At 32.5% G+C, this 23357-nt stretch overlaps 1 non-coding gene across 1 annotated transcript; it reads right to left on the bottom strand.

Annotated features, from left to right (window-relative positions):
* Positions 1–18284: 18284 nt before the first annotated feature.
* LOC132051281 (U6 spliceosomal RNA) lies at positions 18285–18388 on the bottom strand. Its single transcript, XR_009413661.1, has one exon. It is a non-coding gene; the product is annotated as a U6 spliceosomal RNA (small nuclear RNA).
* Positions 18389–23357: the final 4969 nt, after the last annotated feature.

Raw genomic sequence — 23357 nt, 5'->3', positions numbered from 1 at the left:
AGTGCTAGATTAAAGTATATAATCATATAGACAGAAGAATGAATAGGTATGGACGAGAATGGATACAAAGCTTATACTGTGCAAATAACACACATTAGATAGGATATAGAATAGATTTATGTTTGGCTCTTGAGAGGAGTTGCAGCCCTACCTGGTAGGTATGCAAGGATTCTCAGAGGCCTGTACAGTTTACATTTGTGTATGTTTGCTTGTTCTGGTGATTAATAAAGTTTTTTCGTTCACAAAGAAAAAAAAAAAAAAAGTCTATGAAGAAGGTATTTTAATTTATTCTTTTTCCAAATTTATCATTGACACATTCTTAATTCAATAAACAAATTTAATGCTTGTTATAATTTCAAAGCCCCTCTTAATTACGAGTATTTTAGTCAATAGATACACCTCTTGATTTTTAGGAGTAACTGAATTCCTTAATCCATGTATCAAGTCTAAAACCTCTATTAAAAGTGAATTCCTTAATCCATGTGTCCAAGTCTAAAACCTCAATTATTTTGGACCGTAGGAAGTATTACATATAAGGCTTTTTGTGTAGTATTGTAACGCCAAAACATATTGGAATTTGAAAGAAATAGTCCAGTAATACGATGTTAATGTCATAACACTTCCCTTCTTTCTCCTTTTACAAATTAACTTCTCCTTCTTCCTTTTAATTTGTTCAATTTCCATGATGTCTGTTCTTTAATATCCCTTTTTTAAGTCCAAAGCAAATACATTAAATAAATTAGGAAAGTATAACTAAATATGAACACAATGCATTTAATAAAGACTAGTCAAATAAAGCAAGCTTTATAGAAATGATTAGTCATTAATAAGGATGGGCAACCAAATATCTATATGATCATGAAATTTTCTACTCCCTCTGTCCACTTTTACTTGTTAAAAATAGATGTCAGCTTTTACTTGTCAAGTTTGAAAAATCAAGAAATAATTTATGATCACTTAGTTCCTAATTTACCCTTATTAATTAATAACTATAATCATTTCCCAAAATATTATTTATTATATTTAAAATATGATATAGTACTTCTTAAGGAGTGTGTCAAGTCAAATATAAACAAGTAAAAGTAGACTGGGAGTAGTATAATATAGTTGTTGATGTTCCAATGATGTTCTCCCCATAACTTTGACCAAATCGATGTGAATGAAGAAAACAATGGAAAAAGTGAAAGGCAAAAGTGGGAATTAATAAGACACGACAACAGGAAAAGGAGAATTAATGAAAACACTAGCTATATAAGGCTTTGCTTGTTGAACAATATTTGTATTCTTTGTTCTCATGATGAAGCCTGTACTCATCACGACAATCTTCTTCCCCACTGAACTCCATCTTTTGCTAAAATGCACATAAAAGCTGTTGCCACTCACACTACATATCGTGTATTATTATTATAGATATCAAAAAGGAATTTTTTTAGGTCTAGGCTTTAAGAGGGATAAGGGAGAAAAAATAGAGAGAGATCTCGTATTATAACTTTGATATAGTCGACATGGTCTCGAAAACGATAAGAATTTAATTTCAGTTATATCGATATTGTAATGATTTTCTTTTACATCATCACTGCAATTTTAATTGTTATAACAGATCATTTACCATTAATTTATTCTAAGTTACTAATAAATTGTTATTAAATAGAGTTGCCTGCGATATTTCTCTTTTAAATGACCTGATTGGTAAACATATATCTTGTTGTTAGTGCATATATAGTATATAAACTCAAAAGGTTAAAAAAGAAAAAGCGCAGCCCGATGCGTGATGCATCCCTCGTTTACGCAGGGTTCGGAGAATAAGGTCACGCCCCAAGAAAGTATGATGTGGTAACTTACCGTGACACAAGCATCAATAGTGATTTCATGACTATATCTTTGCTCCAAGGTTCTCCGAAACTCAGAAAATAAATGTTTCTTAAATGGAGAAAAAGGAACAAACTAATAACTAGCTAGAGTTTCTCCCCCTCTCTCTCTCACACGCACACTTGTTTTCTTTCTTAGAAAGGCGTTTATATATTGCATCTTATTTTATTGTCGACCTTAGGGTTTGGGAGGTGGAAATTTAAATAAAAAAGCGTGGTCGATGATTTATGTGTGCATGAAAATGATGATTCAATATAAGTGATTTGGAAATGTTATTGACATTTTAGTCACACGTTATATTAGGAAACATAAAAGTATCCTTGTTTGCAACTGATTACACATGATGCAGTTGTATTCTTTTAATTTTAGGTATTTATTTAAGATCTCATCAACTCAAGATATATCTGTCTTTTGCCTTTTAGTTAATTAAGAGGTGTGTGTTTGTACGTGTGTGTATATATATAATCGGAGTTCTCCTTTAGCTTCCCTCTTACTCCATATACACTAACAAAAAGTGCCCAACTTAAAATGTAATATTAAAAAATAGTCGGCGTGTTCAACTAACTATTCCTGATTTCATGTACATAAGTGACTATTCATATATTGCTCTTAAAAACAAGGTGATTAGTTTACTTTCCCTTTTTCCACAATTAACATACTAATAGTAAATGAAAGGGCTATTACCTTAAACAAATATGTGTTTAATTAAAAGTGATACCACTTGAGAGGATTATCTACTAGAGTATTTAAATAGTATCAATGTTCACACATCTAAGTGGTGCCTTCTGCTCTATTGCCTTGATGTTATGATTATCTATATGCGTTATGTATCCTGCCTTAGATTATTGCCTAGATGATGAAGATGAGTATAGGGTACATGCATGATTGCATAAGTATTCATTCTAATAACATAAGAATACATTAATTAATGATCTAATTATATAACTAAGCCATCTAAGTCATCCCATTTTTTCATTTATCTAAATTGTCCTATGGTTATGCATTTATGTATATGCAATCGCTTGTGCTTTTGATATTTATTAGGCTTATGCTTTTGATATTTATTAGGCTTATGCTTTTGATATTTATTATACCTTATAATCTTAACTAATCAGATCTACAACTTGATATTCTTTTGTTAAGAACAAAATGTTTGGATCTGAGTACACATATGAATATTAAGATTATTTGTTTTAGATGCTAGGTATGTAAGGGTCTGAGCTCAACAGGAAAAGGGATGATGTGTGCGCTATGAAGGTTATTGCGATCACACATTTTGGTCTTGAAATACACTATGAAAACTAGTACTATCAAATAGCACAACATAGTTAGCTTAGGTAAAGAACTCGATATTCCACTAGAGGAAAATCCTACAAATGAAGAGGCAAACTGGGAATCATCTCATTTTTGTATTCTACAATTAGAGGAAAATTTCTGCATCGAAATTTGAAAGTTTGAACGACCATAAATTATACTCTATATTTTTTTTTATTTGACTTTCGAAAACTGAAATATGACAACTATTTTGTGACGAAGGGATTCGTTTTTAAGATTAAGCCAATCTTTCTCTCCTTATCTCATCAGTAAAGTGACTAATCGTTTGACAAGCCGGAAAAATAAAGAACTGCCTACAAAATTATGTGCGTCATAGGCGTTGAACATCTAACGTTTTATATTTGAGTATTTCATAAATACTAAGTATATATGCATAATGTATATGCTTTAAAAAGAGGAGAGGGGAAGAAATCTAGAGAGTGACTTGTTTTCTTTTAGGGATAAAAGATAAAAATGCTCTTAATTATTTATTGAAAATAGAGTAACTATGTCATTCTATTGTTTTTTTTTTCCAACCTAGATTTCTGCAAAAGAAATATTATTTCTGTGCTATAATTTACATCTGATGTGGAGTTGTTAGAGTAGAGCGGCATATATGCTCTACTTCGCTAGTAAAGATATTTTTATGCCAAAAAGCAAACTAATGGCATAATTGCTCTATTCTCAATAGTTCAGGAACATATCTGATCCATTTGGCTAACCCTAAGAATATTTTTGTACTAAAAACAAACAAAGGGCATAATTCTAATAATTCAAGGACATTTTTAATCATTTTCGCTTTCGTTTATTTGTTTGGTGTAAGAGGAAGAGAAATTAAAAAAAAAAAATTGTTGTACTCCCCTCTAATTTTGTAGGGTTCTGAAAATTTGCACCCAAAAGATACACTTATCAAACGGATTTAAGTTTTAATCATTTAACTCATCAGGTTATCAATTGCATATTTATTATAATAATTTATTTTTGATTTTCTTATATGTGTAATTCTTTTGTACAGTTAGTACATAGTTTTTCTCGTGTTAAATATAATTTTGTATTTATTTTAAGGGACGTGATCTATTACTTTTTCTCTGTCCTACTAAATGGAATATACATTAAATCAATAGCTTTTTCCTCGATCTTTCGTCGAAGTAAAATTGCTATTAAAGGCTAGTGGTTGATTAAAGCAAGCTGTCAATCGAAATGAAAGAAACAAAGATGAACCAAAGGAAGAAACAAAAGTTTTTTTTTTTTTCAAACAACATTTTGATCCTTATACTAATTTGGTCTTGGAATTTTAGGGCCACTTTTTTGGACATCAAGTTAAAAAAAAAAAATACTACTATAAAAAACCATAAAAAGTAACGAGTCATCCAACTTTCACGTCCTGTTATTTCTTACCACAAAGCATAAAAAAGAAGAAAAAGAGACAACATCATTTCTAATAAGAAAGTAATCACGACATACATTCTGGTTTTTACATCTTATCTTATTGGCCCACCCAGAAAAAAACACAAGAAACTTAATTGCCTTAGTCTTCTTGCAAATGATGAGCCATATTAAAACATAAAAACTTTTTTGAAAAAATCACCTTCTTTTATAAAAAAATAAATAAACTATGATCAATGCATATCTAATTTCATCATTTAACTACCGTCCTTTACCAGAGGTCTCGACTTCGGGTTTTGGATATGAAAAAACTTGTATGGAGCACTTTCTTTTTTAATGGTTCTTTCAGAAGATTAGTGTGAATCAATTAACCTTAATTCGATGCAGATATGGGACATCGATTGAAAAATAATAAAGAAATCACTATCTAGACCACTTTCAGAAGAAACAAAATGTATAACCATAGACAATTTTTTCCTTCCTACTTTTGCACTACCAAAAAAATGCAATTTTCGTATAGAATTCATCAGAAATTGATTTGTCGGAAACGTTTCTAACAAACTTTTCATCAAAAAATTCATATTTCTAACTATGTTCCGACGGAGCATCCGTCGAAATTCACGTTTTTTTAATAATGTTCCCCAATGAAATAGTGCAGAGGAGAGGACATGTATATATATTTACCATGAAATGTTGTTCCTTTGCAATAAATGCTACTTAGCCTTTATTTTGTTGGAACACTTATATATAAATAAAAGAATCTGAGAAATTATGGTTTTATTCTCCTAATAAACTAGACTTGCAACACAATAATATCATGATGTCCAATCAACTCAAACTTTACATGATCAAACCCCTCCATGCTCAACACCTAAAAGCAAAAAAAATAAAAAAGGAAACAAAGAAAATAATCAATTGCATATTATAAGCTTTTTAATAGCCCTGTTGTAACGGTAGCAATAATAACTTTGTCTAGTTAAAAAAAAAATTAATGTTAAAAAAAATTAATGATAATAAGTTACAGGGCCAGTTTAATTAGATGAGTAGCACTAATTAATTAAACTTAATTAGGGAGATGGTGGTTAATTCTGAAATGCTCTTCAGCTGGCAAAATAATTAAATGGAAAGGTCACTATTCAGACAGTTTAAATGTAAAATCTTCTATAATGATGAGAACATTTATGCATCTCTAAATATAGGAGGTAATTGGGAGGCAGGCCACTGTCCAATCGATTAGAACTATATGGACAACTAATGTTATTATTACTATGACTTTGTGTTTTTAGCACTATTTCCATCATCATTTTTGACTAATTGATTGCCCTTTAAGATTTACTTTTTATTTGGAGAAATGATAGAAAGCAAGAAAAAGTCAATATATATTGCATACTAGTAACTATATATGGTTGTGCAGCGTCAAAAAAAAAAAAAAAAAAAAAAAAAAAAATATATATATATATATATATACACACACACACACACGACTAACTTTTAAAAAGCATAGAGAGATTCCTTCTTAGCGTTAAAAAATCATTGAGAAACTTCTTTAGAGGATGGTTAACTATCTAAATTATTATTAATTTTATACTGATACGGGGATTAGGTCTAGGGAATAAAACACTTAAAAGACCAAAATAGCCTTTATTTTTCATCTTCCAATTTTGTTAAATACTTTAAAATAACTTTTATTTATAAATATATAAAACGTACTATAACTCACATTTTTATAGTTATTTTTTAAAAACTATATGAAAAACAGGCCGAAAATAGTTTAACTTTGCAATTATTGTTAGTGTCTTAAAACGAAACAAAGGAATTTGTATGGTATCAAATATCTTAAAACTTCATAAAATGGAAAGAGTTTCATATAAGCTAGGATGGAGAAGATACCATATATTTCAAGAACTACCACTCACAAGTTAAAATGAACAAACAAACGAAAGAAAACCAAGTCAGAGATGTTACAACCTTACCCATCCATGGCTGTTGTGGGACGGAACGATTCATTCCTATACATTTATTAAAGGTCGGGTTCTAGGTTTAGAAATGGAGAAACCATTGATAGGGAACGCTTCTGTTTTAATGGGTCCTATGCGACTTGAAATTGGATCCGTTGGGGCAGCGAATTCATACACCAGATGGTTATACCAAAAGAAAAAAATTCAAAAAATTTGTACTCCTATATGTAAATTATATATAAGTTATATGGTAGGGATCTTAGTAGCTCAGTTGATTAGCTACCTGAACTTTCACCTTACTGGTGAAGGTTCAAATCGCCACGTTCTAATCCCTTCCCATTTCTCCTTCCCCTACCCTCTAGGTAATAATAATTAAAAAAAGATAGAAGTTATATGCACTGACATTATAAAAGATACTTACATAATCAGGTTATTTATAAAATAACTACAAGTAAATCCTTATAATAAACATTAATATGATACTCCCTCCATCTTAAAATACTTGTCTTTTATACTTCTCAAAGTTTGTCATTACAAAAATCAGGATAAAATTAAGTAGTTTTTTTTTTTTTTTCCATTTATCCCTTGTTTTAATTACAACATTTAGGAGGGAGTACATCTTTGATGGAGTTAGCATAAATATATAATACTCCCTCCGAATTAAAAAAAGTGTCCACTTAGTCTTTTTTTCTTGGGTCAAAAAAAGTATTCACTTATCAAACCAAGAAAGAATTAACCTTGTTTTTCCTGCTTTGCCCTTATTAAGTGTTATATGATCAAATCCCAATGTCTATTTAATTAGGGTAGTTTAGTCAAATTACCTATTTTTGTCTAGGAGTTAGTATTTTCTTAAGGGGTGTGCAAATGACTAAGTGGACTCTTTTTTTGATCCGGAGGGAGTAATATTTTCTAAGGAGAGATAATACAGTGAAAATATTTTAAGAGAGTAAAATAGTCAAAATGCTACTCTTATTAGTTATTAATGCTTTCTTGAGGGACGTACAGATGAAAAACATGACAACTATTTTGAGGCGGAGGGAGTACTAATTAACTTGTTATGATAAGTTAAATAACTGAAAGATATAACTCCCTCTAAATTAGAGTAGGTGCTAGTAGAATTTAAGTCTCTTTCTTTCCAAGTCCAGGCAATTTGGGTCTCTAATATGGCAATTTACAAACATCCAGCTTAAATGCCAAGTAAGTTACTTAACTGAATTACCTTTATGCAACTTTCTTGAATTTGAGCAAAAAGTAAAAGCCATTCTGGACTTTCTCTGAAATATATATAATGGAATTGTATGGACTTTTGTAGCATGAAAGACATTCTACTTACCATTAGGCAATAACCTTTCCTTTTCAACTCTTCAATCCCACTACTTTCCCAACCAAACCCAAAAAAAAAAAAATACACACAAAAAGAAAGAACAAAATAAAACAATAAATAAACAAGAGAATGATTGTCCTCACATGAGCCAAGATTGATAAAGATTTTGAGAGAAAAGAAGTGTGAGTAACATAGTGACCCATTTTTCCTATTAAGTCAGCCCAATTTTTTTTTAGTATATTTCTCCTTCTTTCTCCCACACCCACCACTATCCCCCCCCCCCCCTCCCTTTATCAAACACCTAAAAGGAGTATTTCTTTTCTTTCCCTTTGTTTCTGTGTTGGTGGCCATGTTTAGAGAGAGCAAATTTGGCTCTGAAATTGGCAAGTGAAAATCATACCACTTCTCCTTCTGAAAATTCACAAAAACCAAGATTTTGCATAGAATATTACAAGGCAGCAAAATTTATGCATTTGACTTAATACACCACTCCAAACTCCTAGGCATCCAAAAAGATCCAAGAAAAAGAGCCCTTTTTTCTAATTTTTTCCCTTCTTTCTCCTATTATTATTTAGCATCCCACAAACCTCTAATTTGTCATATTTTATTGAAAATCCCATGAACCATGACTTGGGTTTTTAGCAAGAAAATGTTGACTACTTTGGCTTTTTTATCTCTTCTTCTTATGGGTATTTTACATTTCAAAGCTCCATTTTGTGGTGCAAATATTGGAAATAATGGCAAGTTTTACAGATTCAAAGGTGATTATTCTTCTTCTATAAAGAGAGCTGTTAAATCTCACAACAAAAGAAGCTTCTTCTCAAGAGGAAAAAATAATATTCCAAATATGGATGAGATTTTTGGTGATGATAAGAGGAAAGTTCGCACTGGTCCAAATCCTCTACACAACAGATAAGTAGAAGAAAAAATGAAAAAAAATATGAGTTTGATCTCTCTTATTCAACTCTTTTTCTCTGTGTTTTTTTTTTTAATCATTTTGATATATGGTCTTTGAAGCTAAGTACACATTGGCTTCGTAGGAATGTTTCAAGAAATCTTGAATTTTTGTATATGAATATTATTGAGATCTTGATATTATTGTATATGAGAATTGTCGCCTCTCATGATGAGATTTTGTTTTGATGAGAAAATATTTTATTTATTTTTTGTTTGATAGTAAGTTGATGTAATAAGGTTTATAATTATATTGAGATTGTTGGTAGAGTACTGAATTATGGTCTTCTTCCACTTCTTTTCATGTTAATTAAAGTTTCTATTTCATTTTCCAATTCTCAAATGGCAAAAACGAAGGTATCAAGAATCTTTTTTCCAAACTAGCAATGGAACATTTACTAAGTTTATTTAAATTATTCATACTTCCAAATATAGTACTAAGAAACAAAAAGGTATAGATTCACATACTTCCAAAAGATATCCTCTCGTTAGGGAACAATTATACAATACTGTGGGGTATAGTTTAAGCAAAAATAAGCAACTTACTATTTTATAGTTTTCTTTCTTATATATGCAAAGGATCATTATACTAGAAAAGTACTTAAATTGCATCAATTAGTATTTTCTTAATCATTGTTAACATCATAATACAAACGTGAATACGTGTGCATGGCAATATACGGAAGAAGATCCCATCATTCCATCAACTATAATATATTTTGTTTTTATTTATTTGAAGGTAATAATCTAACCGTTGCTTAAATCTTAGAATTTACTTAGTATTATATTCATAAACAGTGTAAAGAAGTTTATGCTATCGGTGCAATTTTATATACTAGTATATGATAGTAGGCTGCATGTCATAACTTTGGCTTCAAATATATGTACAAAAATCAAACGCATAACTCATTTGCTAAACTTGAAGCCATTATCCTAAATTTCAGAGATAAGTGGTTATTCCGACATAAAATTTGGGGTTAAATCTATCACGTGTTTAGTTGGAAATATTAGCTAAAACCAAGATAAAATTCATACCATAGTCCTGAGATTATCTACGTATCACGTATAGAAAGATGGATAGATAATCCTAATTATAATATTGGTTATAATTTCAGGATAGAATAACAATATTTTGAATAAATGATGGTCCAAATTCTGAAAACTTTGCATGCATTTACCCTTTTTTTTTCTAGCCTTTAAAGGAATGAAAGAAAAGGTAAAAGTTAAAATAAATGTGGTGTGGTGCAAGCTAAGATGAAAACAAGGGCACTTATGCAGAAACATGAATTTCTGTAACAATTTCAATAGCTAAGGACCCACCACATAATCAGGCCTGCATTTATAAATGGTGGGGTTCACTTTCGGCTAAAAATCAGTGAAGATAATAAATTTCCTGCAATTTTGCTCTTTTCCCTTTATATTTTGTCTTTTAGAAGGAAAAAATATTTTAAAGGTAGTAAATTATATACTTGGCATTACATACTACATTGTAAATGATTGAGACAGGCACTATATTGCCGTTTGGCTCTAACTACTATGCTATGTATCTTTTTTCAATTAGTATTATTTTTTATTTATTTTTTGGTTTTGTTCTATTAGTATTATTATTATTGCCTTTGATCCATTTTATTATCTTTCAAAGTATCTTTTAATATATTTAAAACTGATATTTCATAATAATAATAATCTCTTGGCTCTTATAATTTGAATAGAAAAATATAATTTTTTCAGATCTCTTATGTATAAAAAATGAAGATCTCTTGTAAAAGGGTCATAAAACAAAAACAAAAAATTGTAAAAGGCTAAATAAACATTTCTCCCCTAAATAATCTCCTACCTTTCACTAAATTAACACTCTATTTAAATTAACTATTCTTATTTTACTACAACGTTAAATATTTTGAAAACAACTACAATTTCGTATCACAAGATTTTTGTACTGAAAACATGTGAAAGTTTGTATTTAATTTCTTCTGAAAAGTGTAAGACAATGAACATTTATTGCTCTTCTCACACTAGAAATTGCAGTCCTTTCACCAAATTGAGTGGTTCAAATTTAAGTAGGTGTAACTTCACGTTCCTAGTCTATACAATTTATTCTGTTCATTTAGATTGATTTTCTTTTTGAACAGTATGGTTTGTATTCATACTGGAAATCAACTCTTAAAGAATTTTACCATCCCAAACAAAATAAAAACAAATAAGATCTAATTAGGAAAGGTAGTACTATCGAAGATGATTTCTGTGGTGGCCTATCACTTGATTCACTTTGTACTAAAAAGATTATTTTAAGTAATTTGCATGTTTGTTTCGGAAAAAAACTTAGTAGAGGAGGACGATATCATTATTAACATTCTTTCCTGTAAGATGTCAAAATGGTAGATGTGGGAAGGTGTCCACAATTTAATGATTATTCAACAAATAATCTTGACTAACTAATATCATGCTGATCTCACCATGAAGTTATATTTGTCTCGCCAATAGTAATTCTATTGTACCATAAAGTTCAAAATTTACATAATAAATTCATTCCTTCACCCACCCACGCCCCACCCAAAAAGATGATTAAACTGGTAAATAAAATTTTTGGACAAGAATCTATTCCCTCATCACCAAAACTAACATAGGAAAACATTAACAAAAAGAAGTAAAACCCAAATGACTTTTTTTAAGAGAAACTAAAGTAAGGATAGGAAATAATCTGATCAAACGAACATCCACCATCTCGACTGATATATGGCATTGGTTTTCAATCTATTTTATGTATCTCTCCTGTTTCATATGTAAAAACTGATAGTTGCTATCAATTACTATTAGCGGTTTCAAGTTGTTTTGTAATTGTTTTATCAAACTTCAGAAAATAAGTATATGCATTTTTTTCGCGATGTCTTATATGAAATCTTTTTGTCATTTTTGTTCTTGAAATTCGAATAGATTCTTTCGCTTTATTTGGTATTACCAAAATAAATCAAGATACTCTATTAAAACAATTCAAGAAATTTCAGGGCTTTGCTCCAGTGATAAACGCACAACACGTGATGTATGCATTAGGCGCATTTTATGGGTTTGGACCATGCATAGACGAATATCTAATATATAAGTGGAGAAGCGATAAGCGATGGTTATTAAAGTGAGCCTATTATTCACCAAAAGTTCGAACCGTGAGACTTCTCGTTTGTCAAAGACTATTTTACCAATATAGGCGGAGTCATCAGAATTTAAACTTTATGTGTTCTAAATTCTAAGATAGGATATTAGTTGTTAGTAACTGGGTCCTGAATTTAATTTTTATACATATTTAGTGAATCTTTGATAAAGATATACGAATTTGGACTGAAACTATTGAGTCCAACTGAACCCGTATGTAACCTTTTAGCTTCGCCCCTATCTATCCAAACACATAAACTATAGCTGCATTAGAGAGGACCACTCCAAATTTACAGATGCTTTATACCCAATTTAGTAAAGCATCGGATACAAGGTCTGGACATGTCTGCAACAAATGAGAAAATGAACTATTTTCTTTCATTTGCACAGAAAAAATCAAGAGGAAACAACCAATTGGGAAAAGTAAGATCTCAAAGTAAGATGAAAACAGATTGTCCTCTTTTGTTACGGCACTCCTCATAGGAGTAGTTGTTTTCTACTCAATTTGTTTTTGGTTCTATGCATTTGTCACATCCTTAACAATCTTCTACTACCCTTGCCTTCATGGCATTGAATACCACCACTTTACATGTTGTGAAAGCAATATCTGATTAATTTTGGAGTAATTCCTTTCTTTGGACGGCGACAGATAAAAAAAAGAAGGGAAATACACATTAGGTAGAACGTAAATCTAACTTGCCCTCTACATTAATGCTAGAACATGAGTTGAGATCCAATGGAATAGTGAGGATTTATATATATAGTTGATTCCAGCTTGTTTAATTTGGGACTGAGGCGTAGCCGTGGTATATATTAGTGGTAGATCATTCGACTGAGACACTTATTTTCAACAGGAGTTCGAATTCAAAAGTTAGGCTCGTGAAGTGATGATTGGTCAAAACCATATAAAGATATAACATGTTCCATCAACGAACATGGGACACTCTATAACACCATCACACATTTAGGACTAGACAAGGACAATTTGGATGCATCTGGTCTCGGAAACATGCAAAGAAGATACACAAGAAGTCTAACTCAACTTAAAAAGTTAGCTCAAGATGTAAGGAATGTACAATACCTCATAAAGAGATTACATCTCATTCCTTCTACCAACATCGAACACTCTAACAAACCCAACTAGTACGTCAACAGTATGTCAAAAGTTCGAGTCACATGAGGGTTAGAATGGAACCACAATGATCGTTTTGAAAAAGGGTGAGGCTAAAAAGAAAGAAGAACTAACACTGGTAGACTTCAGTCTTTAAGAATAAGTAGTAGTATTAGTCTTAAGCCTATAAAGTCAATACCAAAAGTTACCTCGTGAGGAGAGGATTAGTCAAAACCGTACAAAGACATGTTCCATCCAGTTTATGAAGGGAAAAGGGTCAAAAATACCCCTCTACTTTGGAAAAAGGGCTAAAAATATCCTCCGAACTTATTTTGGATCAAAAATACCCCTCTCATCCTTAAAGTTTTCAAATATACCCATGTCTTGATGGAAATTATCCCCCCAAAATAACCCGAAATAATTTTTTAAACCCGCTCCATCATTTAAACCCAACCCAACTAAATAATAACCCACAAGATCCCCTTATTCCCCAATTCCCTCAAACTTCAAACCTACGTATTGGGGGAATAAGGGGATCTTATGGGTAATTATTTAGTTGGGTCAGGTTTAAATGATGGAGCGGGTTTAAAAAATGATTTCGGGTTATTTTGGGAGGATAATTTCCGTCAATACAGGAATATATTTGAAAACTTTAAGGATGAGAGGGTATTTTTGACCCAAAATAAGTTCGGAGGATATTTTTAGCCCTTTTTCCAAAGTAGAGGAGTATTTTTGACCCTTTTCCCGTTTATGAAAGTTGGCTTCGTAAATTTATACTAGTATATTTTAAAGCACATAGACACGAAGTTGAATAAAATAATACTATCATTACCTTTCTGTAAGTGGGAAAAAAAAAATTATTCACAAAGTTCCACCAGAAAATAAAATTCTATGAACCAAACTTCCCAAGAACTGACATCTCCTCAGAGCAGTCTGAGAAGGCAATAAATGCCCAGAGTCATTAATGTCCTGAAGAAATTGTACACAGAAGAGCAGAGCCATAAAAAAAACCAGTTAGGACTCTTGTATCTACAAACTACCCATACTTGTATACTTTCTCAGCAGGAACAAATGTTTGCAACAGTTCTTAGACATATTTGAAGAACATGTAATGCCTCGTGAAATTGACCCCAAGAGCAGACAAAAAATTCATGCTGCAACATATTATATTGAGGTCCAACATGTTGTAGTGGATAAAGCAATGGCTTGTTTTCAGCAATTATCATGAATACTATATGCAGTAGCATTATACCTAAAGTCAGTTTGTACCAAGACTTAAGTAACATTAATTCTACCTAATTGTCATAATTTATCACCTAAGGGACAATTGACTCATAGTAAGCAATTGAAATTCAAATAAGTTCATTTCAAAGAACAGTAACATAAATGAGTTTGTCCCTTAAAGATCTACTGCCCTTCACCTTGCCATTAAACTATCGTCCTACAAATTACCAGCCCATGCATCACTATAATTCTTATGTTATAATAACTTTGGTCTCCAAGCTAGCTTTCTCTTAACTCGACTAATTCCACAGGGTACCTGCTACCTCACACATTACTCTATCTTCTACAAAACAATTCATTACATATGATTGTTGTTCTAAGCCCTGCCCCAACTTTGCATGCCAACTCGGAGGGTTTGTGTAGTCCTCGGTTGAACAAGCATGCCAACGTGGGCATGTTTACCGTACAACAAGGGATGGTCATGTCAAAATTGAAAGGCAATATAGACATGCTAAATGCATCAGACGTAACAAAAGCTTTAGACAGTACCAGACGCTCAGAGCTCTAGAAAAGGGCACCCACAGAACTAGAAGGCCGGCCAAAATGATTGTAGATATAACATCTCCAGACAACATAAGCTTTCTGATATCTACATTTGTCTTCACTCCTAGTCCGTTAAGTATGGAAGCAACGTCCTTAGTAGTCACATCTCCAGAGGCATCTGGCATGTGGACAACCTCTAGATCCAGAGGTATCCTCGGTGAATCTGCCAAGAAAAAACACTATTGGTAAATCGACAAATATTTCATACCATATCATGTAAGTCTCGTGGCAAACATAATGCATATATTCCACATTAAACAATTCAATAAGGTGTTTAGTACAACTAGAGATAGGATAAAAGCAGTTTACTCCAATTGACTTCACTTGGTAAAGAGAGAATTTAAGAAATAGGAGCAAACCACTTTCCATCAGATCAAATCATTATGGAAGTTGGGGATTTGGATGTGTGTGGGGTTTGGGGTGGGGGGGGGGGGGGGGTGGTGGTGTCGGAGAACAGAACCTAATCCCTTTTGTTTGACCCTGAAATAACATATGTCATATAATATTAGCTATGTATACATTCCGATGTTAAACGGATATAACTGAGGATAAACGCAAGATGTGCAAGGATAAAAAATATCCTACTGCATTACAAATGCTTTCTAGGAGAACTTGATAAGTAACAGATTGATTATGCTATTCGGACACGGAAAATTCATGTACCTATGATACCTATTTGTCAGACAAAACTAGTAGCTTAGATAACAGGTTGCACCACAGAGACAAGCAATTTTATTAGGTACAATTGTCTTCTCATTTTGCAGTCCATCTGTCGAACCTACTTCCGCTATCTTCCGACAAGCAGGGATGGATCCGACAAACTGCATAATTAATTTGCCATAGTACTAGGAGAAAACTTCATCTGTCGAAAGTCAAGGAACTTAAATGCCGAGGATAAGAAAAGAATCATATCTCTACTTTGAGTACAGGTTACCATCCAAAAAAAAAAAAAAAGAAGAAGTAAAGCAACTGATAAAACACTCCAAGATCCACAGGCATTAACAAACAGAACACTACCTTGTCTTAACATCCTTCACATGTCTGTAGGTGCTATGATAACAATTAAGCATACGAAAAAACCATGTCATAGTCAAATAACTCTAGAACCTTCATTAAAGCCCCTTTTTTCCATCTTTTCCATAGGAAGCCTCCTCCTTCAATCTCCTCAATTCAAGGAAATAGTTAAAGAAAGGAAACAATGTTGCTTATATGACACGAAGTTTACTGGATGAGAAAAAGCTAACTGAACATCACACACAGTAGCTTATAACATAGATGCTTCCCTACAGGCTTCACTTAGAATAGCTGTAAATTAATGTCCGTAGTTTCTCCATTGCAGAGAAAAATCACAAAGGAATATAACAAATGTTTGGACGAGCTTCCTCAACTGAAAAAGTATAGAAGGATGGAGAAAAGCCATTGAACAAAAAGCTGCTCAATGTACACGTGGTTAAAGATAGTAGAATGACTATATAAAAAATCATTGATTCTGATTTCTGACTCGCAAACAAGCAACTCTAATCTACACGGTCGTTTGATTAGTGGATTAAGGTTGCAAAATGGGGGACAAAAGATAATTAAGTGCTTGGATTGTTTTTGGTATGTGGAATTTGGACTTGAAAGATTAGAGTTCCACATTCATAGGATAAGTTTATCCCCCAGGGAAAGAATGTGAGATACCATTCATGTGTACTTGTTAATTCTTTTACATACATTGACAAGTTACTATAGGTTATATTATACATTTTGACAATGTTCAACTTTGTAGCAAAAGTTAATCCCACACTTGATCTACCAAAAAACAAATATATGACACAAGCATTACCCATTGACAATCCCATCCACAATCTCCTCATTAATAATTCCCCGGCTAGACAACGGATACACTTCTGGTTTTTGCTCTATATGCATAGTTTTACAGCACACCCTTAGTGCTGGAGCCAAAAAAATTAACTTACCAGTTCTCCAAGAAGAACAGAACACAATTCCCTCACCATCCGATGATGTTAAATCTCACCATATCCTATCCACCACCCAAAAGACCCCTAAAAGGCTTTTCGTTTTCCCTTTTGTCCCAGAGTTTTACAATTATGTAGGAACGCTGCTTCAAGCTACCCAATAGATCATAGATGCCTCAGGTTTCATTCATCTCATCATTATATGGTTCATTTAGCAATGAAGAAAGAAGTGGCACAAATAAAATTAACAGTAGAGACCTGCTCCCTATCTAAACAGTTAACTTAAAAGACAGATCCTTACCAGAATATCAAGAAATATCAACAATTTTCTCCCAAAAATTTTCATAGTTAATGTGCATAATTCTTCATGGTTTTAAAGATTGCACCTTTTATGATCATTTCGATTTTCCAACCCTGTTTCCCAAGCAGCGCAATTTAGATGAAACTTCACTCAAGCAATCATTATTACTTGTTCGTCTTCATGGATTGTGAAATACAAGTATCAAACACAATAAATATATAATTTAGACATGGAATAGATATCATGGTACAACAGGGACAAATCAATCTTCAACCATTAAGGCTACCAGAAATTCATCAAGCACCATCGATAACATTATGACCAAAAGGAAGAAAAGCACTAAAACACAGAGAGAACAAGCTGAGGAGACAAATTTCCCTTAGCTTCCATGAACAAATGGAAAAGAGTTTAATGACTGAACTTCAGATGCCTATATTTGAGGAAAAACTACGCGACGTGGCAAACATTTAGATTATATTTATGAAACGTAGTCATAGTTTCAAAAAATTACGGAACGTAGCCACATTTCGGGTTTCTAGCAAATACACAATACGCGCGCATAACTGTATGCGCTGATACAGTTGATACCCGCAATTTCAGCTAATCCAACATAATTGTATGCACTTATACAACTCTAAACTATAGTTACTGTATGGGCAATTGTAGCTATCTTCCATAAATACGCAAAATGTAGCTACGTTCTGTAATTACGTTCCAAACTATAGCTATTTATGAAATTTTCTCATTTTTTTAAATCTTTGTGCTATACTTCTGTAAGCTCTGTGCTTCCATTTTGTTCACTCTTACTGTATTACCAGAAATAATATACTGAATCCTCTTCTTAGGTGCAAACATCAAATTACTTCTCGAATCTATATTGTAAGTTAAAAACAAACCATTTTTTTTTTTTTTGGCATAAGACCTTTAAGTGCTCATATTCATAAATTTTTCAGATGTAACATGAGTGAATTTCACAATAATATCATGACTAGAAAAAAAATTAAATAATCAAAACTAGGGCATAATAATAAACATATTGCCATCAGCTAAATTTTGGGGAAACAGGAAATTAAATATGCCAGAGAGCATCGCCGGGAAAAAATGTTGGGCACGGGAGCATCACGATGATCGCCAAAAAAATTTGGACCATTTCTCGATTTGTGCGTGTCATCCTTGGTGCAGGGTACGTCTAATCTTCTCTCGTATCGTTCCAATTTTATCGGATGTCCCCGAAGGGACAAGACTGGTTGCTTTTGCTATTGTTGTTAAAGGGCTATAGAGTTCTTTCTCTGCTCGATGTGGGAGAATGAGAAAAGGGAGTTATGCATTTGATTAATATCATTTTGGGTCCTGAAGTTCGAAAACTAAACATTTCTTCCTGTTTTAAGAAACGTTTATTTCGAAAGCACCCCCTTATGTTTTCGTTCATATGATAAAGTTCCCTCTACACTTCTGAATGTATTGAATTCTCCCACTTTCTTGTATTATTTGTTAACCCACAAGGATTTAGAGATGTTATAGATATGACTAGTTGCTTGAATTGGAGAAATTTAAATATACTTATCAGCAGAAAAGAGAATTGACGTACTTCTTTTTCTCATAATATAACACATGCTTCAAAAATACATAAAGGTATTAGAGAGATTAATATTGTAGATGTCACAACATAAATGAAAATTATTTTAAAAACAAAAGAAATTATGGATTTTAAGAAGAATTTAGTAAGCAGATAGAAAAAGAAAATGTCATTGGTCTACAAAGAGGTAAAAATAGTTAAAATTGTTCGAGCAAAATCAACTACTAGTACCCGTTATCACTGAGACGAAACTGAAAATTTTCATTTTAACATTTTTTAATTCGATTCAAGTGTTGTCTAGACTTCCTTCAAAATATGTTATTCATGCATCACTAAACAACATCAGTTGATAATGCATACCTCAACTTTGAAAAAAAAATTGTTTTCATTTTTTTTTTTTTTACCCTTCTTATTTTTTTTTTTTTCTAACAATTAAAATTCATTTGGCATCATTAAGACACAAAGATATGAGTTCTCTCAAATTGTCCATTGCCTCATTACTCTATGAAAAGCATATATCCTTCTTCACAGGTCTTGCACACTCAAACCTGAAGGAAATGATTGCTTCAACAATTGTCAGCTTTCTCAAACCTTGAACTTGACCATATCCTTGTTCTTCTTGATCTTGACAGTTCGTGCATCCTTCCTTCTGGCTGTGAGAAGGAAATCCTTGATCTCCTGGATTTGCTTAGGCATTTTTTTGGCGCTAAGGAGGTGAAGACGGAGATAGAGTCCCTTCTCATTTTCGACTTTTCTAGGGATTTGATTTATCAAAAGAACTATATTATATAAGACAAACTTTGATCCTCGTTTTCTTTTCTTTCGTGTCCCAAAAATAATTTCTCTCCTTAATTTGGCCTACAGTGTTAAGATATTCGCTAATGCTTTGCTATGTCCAATTTAAGTTAATGAGAACATGATTTCCCAAGACAAGTGCCTGCTTGAATTTTAGTTGTTTTTTCTACTATATTAGAAGAGTTGGTTTGGTCAACCACCCACTCTTCTAATATAGTTAAATAAAATTTAAAGAAAAAATTAAGGTGGGCTCACTCTTCTACAATAGTAGAAATAAAAGCAATAAAAATTAAGGTGAGGTTCATATGAACAATTAGGGGACAATTGGAAAAAAAAAGAAAAAAAAATAAGGTGAGTCCACATGAAGAAGTAGGAGACAATTGCAAAAAAAAAAAAAGATATTTAAATAATGATAATAAATTCAGAAAATAGTAAAGGTACGCTTAGAGAAAATTTAAAGAAGAGAAATTCATGAAAAAAGAAATAACGATTTAAATTGAACACAAAAACCGCTAAAGAAGTTATAAAACCAAAAGATTTAAAACTTAAACACACATACGTCTCACACAAATAATGAGGAATAACGTTAAGAAGACGAAATATAAACGGTCAAGAAACGTATACACATATTTTTTTTAAATGATGAAGTTGGTCTATACTTAGAAATTTAAGACTACAACAGATATTAACACAAGAAAGCACTTTTCAGTGGTGTTGAGTAGAAAGAGATAATGGCATAAAACTCGGTAGGAAAAAGTGTATTTCAAATCTTTCAATTGGAGAACCAAACCAAGAAAGTCATATGTGGGAGAAACGGACTAAGTAAAATAATTTATTGATAGTTTCAATTAATTGAATTATAATACTTTTTATAATAAAAATTTCATAATTATATTACTAAAAGGTACTCTCTTTGTCCTAATTTATGTGACATAATTTGACTAGGAACGAAGTTTAAAAAAGAAAGGAAAGACCTTTGAAACTTGTGATCTAAAACAAGTCATAGATATTTGTGTGAATTTAAATTATTTCATTAAAGGTAAAAGGGAAAGTTTCAGGTTACATGATTTCTAAACATAAAAATATATCATTCTTTTTAAGACAGACTAAAAAAAATGTAATATTATTTTTTGTGTTGAGCCCGTACTAGCACGGGCTTTAGGGACTATTTTGGGTCATGTATGACGTGATTTTTCATTTTTTTGCACGGATTGCCCTTCGTTTGGGGTGGTCTTTAAATTTTGCCCCTCAAATTTGTGATCTTTAAATTTTGCCCTTCATATTTGTGGTCTTTAAATTTTGCCCTTTGCTTGGAAAGATGAGCGAATACATGAAGTTCTGGGTTCAACCCCGCTCGGGCATAAAATAAAAAAATAATTTTAAAAGACGGGGGAGTGTATGCGGATCCGCATACAATCTTTGAGAAAAAGTTAAAGTTATCTGGGATCCGCATAACTAAATACGCCCTCAAAAAATGCCAAGAGAGACTTTAGTTAAACATAACTAAAAGTCTGGGAGGGGGGCATACAAAATTTAAACTTTGCCTTATAAGGCAACCGGTAGTTTACTCATAACTCGTGGTTTTGGACCAAAAAAAGCTCGTGGTTTATAAAGATGCTTTAAGGATTAATTGGCTCGAAATATGGACTTGAAGTGATACGCTTTGTTTAGATTCTAAAGAGTGTACATATTTGAAGGCAAGAAGATATTATGTGGGAATTGAAAAAGAAATTAAGTACATCACCGATTCAATATTTACATAGGTTTGTCCGGATGTTTGTAACTCGTTCTTAACACAAATGAAGTGGTTAAAAAAAAAAAAATACATATATATGCTTCAAGACAAAGTTTGCTCATAAGGCATAAGTATGCCCCCATCGGCATAAGTTAATGGGCAAACTTTTATCTGCGGACCCAAGATAACTTTGTGAAGGAATTATCAAAGTTATGCCGAACCCAAGATACTATACACATATTTTCTTAAGGCATAAGTATGCGGGTCGGCGATAACTTTGATAATTCCTTCACAAAGTTATGCCGGTGGGGGCATACTTTAATGGGCGAAACTTTTATGCGGACCCGGCATAACTTTGTGAAGGAATTATCAAAGTTATACGGACCCGCATACTTACGCTAAATCGCATTAAAGCATAAGTATGTATCTGGGTCCCGCATAACTGGTATTTCCTTAATAAAAAGTATGCCGGTCCGCATAGCGAAATTTAAACTTGCCTTGCGAATTTTTTTTAAAATTTTTTCGCGCGTGGTTCGAACACGAAACCTATGGGTGTTAGCCGAAGGGCAAATTTTAAAGATTTCAAATATGAGGGGTAAAATTTAAAGACCACCCCTTAACGCAATTGCCGTGATTTTTAACAAATTTATATTCTCTTGACGCATATCCCAGTCTGTTCGGATCCTCTATTTCTCTAATATTTATAGTTGGGTAATATGATTATTTATCAAAAGTAATTCAAATTTGTGGTTTTGCATCATTTTTTTGCGCGGAGTGCCCTTCTTTTGGGGTGGTCTTTAAATTTTGCCCCTCATATTTGTGGTCTTTAAATTAATATTCGGGTCTTTAATTTTTGCCCTTCGCATTAAAACTTTGAGCTACAGCGAAATCATGAGGTTCGAGTTCGAACCCCGCTCAAGCATAAATTAAAAAAAAAATCGCAAGACAAGGTTTAGGTTGCGTGTATTGATCCCATACTTTTGTTAAGGAATTACAAATTTTATGCGGACCGGCATACTCATGCCTTATGGGCAAACTTGGCATAAGTATCGGTCCGCATAACTTTGATAATTCCTTCACAAAGTTATGCGGTGGGGGCATACTTTTAATGAAAGAACTTTATGCGGACCGGATAACTCTGAAGGAATTATCAAAGTTATACGGACCGCATACTTATGTCAAGTCTCGCCCATAAGGCATAAGTAATTTGATAATTCCTTCACAAAGTTTTGGGGGCATACTTTTAATGGGCAAACTTTTATCTGATCGGCGCATAACTTTGTGAAGGAATTATCAAAGTTACGCGGACCGCATACTTATGCAATAAAATAAGTAAAATATAATTCCGCTTCCATTATCTTAGGTGGGAAGGTATACTTTGCAATGGGCAAACTTTTATCACGGATCGGCATAACTTTGTGAAGGAATTATCAAAATTCTATTTGGACCGACAACTTATGCCAAGTCGCCCATAAGCGCATAAGTATCGGCGTAACTTTGATAATTTTTGAGATTAGGACTATTTAATGGGCAAACTTTTATGCGGATCATGCATAACTTTGTGAAGGAATTATCAAAGTTAGCAGGACGACATATATTCTCTTGAGGCGCATATCCCAGTCGTAACTTTGTAATTCATCACGAATAGCGGCGTATTTATCTGCGAATTTTTTTAAAATTTTGACTGGCATATGGGTTCAACCTGGATTATGTTATCAAAATTTAACATTTCAAATATGAGAGGCGAAAATTTAAAGACCACCCCAAAAGAAGGGCAATTCGCGTTTTGCATCAACAACTTTCATTTGGTTACAGAACCAACTATTGTTTCTTCACGCCAAATGTAACTTCTGTTTAATCTTTATGTCATGATTAGCAATTTTAAACGTCATTATTTAGTGCTTTTAACTGGTAATTATAAGACCTATCCCAAAATAAAATGGTAGAGTTCCTTTGGTACAACTGTTTACTGAGCAAAGATCAAAATAACAGATCCAAAAGTCGAGGTCAGAACTATTCGTGTCGACCTTGTAACAATTCCTTGTATCAATAAATGAAATTGCATCGAACAAAAATATTTCTCGGATCCGATGTTCACACTA

The sequence above is a fragment of the Lycium ferocissimum genome, chromosome 3 (assembly GCF_029784015.1).
Source record: "Lycium ferocissimum isolate CSIRO_LF1 chromosome 3, AGI_CSIRO_Lferr_CH_V1, whole genome shotgun sequence".
Taxonomy (NCBI): Eukaryota; Viridiplantae; Streptophyta; class Magnoliopsida; order Solanales; family Solanaceae; genus Lycium; species Lycium ferocissimum.
The sequence above is the reverse complement of the archived record's forward strand: the minus strand, read 5'-3'. Positions and strand labels throughout refer to the sequence as shown.